The sequence below is a fragment of the Limulus polyphemus genome, unplaced genomic scaffold (genome assembly GCF_000517525.1).
Source record: "Limulus polyphemus unplaced genomic scaffold, Limulus_polyphemus-2.1.2 Scaffold2986, whole genome shotgun sequence".
Lineage (NCBI taxonomy): Eukaryota > Metazoa > Arthropoda > Merostomata > Xiphosura > Limulidae > Limulus > Limulus polyphemus.
Window position 1 is genome coordinate 129,788 of NW_013668596.1, and position 1,085 is coordinate 130,872.

The 1,085-nt window shown below is 28.1% G+C and overlaps 1 protein-coding gene across 2 annotated transcripts in view; it reads right to left on the reverse strand.

Moving 5' to 3' along the window:
- LOC106468380 (protein couch potato-like) overlaps nucleotides 1–1,085 on the reverse strand; it is a 15,840-nt gene that overhangs the window by 12,767 nt on the left and 1,988 nt on the right. The gene's annotated exons all lie outside the window — the stretch shown is intronic.

A 1,085-nucleotide genomic window follows, 5' to 3' on the forward strand; every position in this document is an offset into this window, starting at 1 on the left:
AATATGGTTGATCTAAAGGTCAAGTCACAATCAACATGGATAAACTAAAGGTCAAGTCACAATAAACATGGTTGATCTAAAGGTCAAGTCACAATCAACATGGTGGATCTGAGGATCAAGTCACAGTGAACATAACTGATTTAAAGATAAAGTCACAGTGACCATAATTGATTTAAAGATAAAGTCACAGTGAACATAATTGATTTAAAGATAAAGTCACAGTGAACATAATTGATTTAAAGATAAAGTCACATTGAACACAATTGATTTAAAGATAAAGTGACAGTGAACATAACTGATTTAAAGATAAAGTCACAGTTAACATAACTGATTTAAAGATAAAGTCACAGTGAACATAATTGATTTAAAGATAAAGTCACAGTGAACATAATTGATTTAAAGATAAAGTCACAGTGAACATAACTGATTTAAAGATAAAGTCACAGTGAAAATAACTGATTTAAAGATAAAGTCACAGTGAACATAACTGATTTAAAGATAAAGTCACAGTGAACATAACTGATTTAAAGATAAAGTCACAGTGAACATAACTGATTTAAAGGTCAAGTCACAGTGAACATAACTGATTTAAAGATAAAGTCACAGTGAACATAACTGATTTAAAGATAAAGTCACAGTGAACATAACTGATATAGATATATTTCACTACTACATATTACAGTAGTTCAGTAAACCTCATCAATTTTCTCTATATTTAAAATGTGTAACACTCTCCTTCTGGTATTTAAAATATAATACTTTAGGCTTAACAAGTACAGTTTACCTAAACTAGATTTTATGTTATATATATAACTCACAGAAAAATTAATTCAAAATATATACTGATGGACGTCACATGGATGGAAAACTGTTTCATTTGAGAAATATTGTTCGCATTCTAGTAAATATGACGTTTTAAATTTCATATCGTTTCATTAAAATAAACTCTCTTTTTTTTGGGTATTTTTTCACCTCCTTCCATAAGATATAAGGTACAGTAACAATTACTGATAAGGCTGCATAGCCAAATTATAAAAATTAATGAATCTTCTGGACAATAAAACGTGACAAAGATACTATATTTA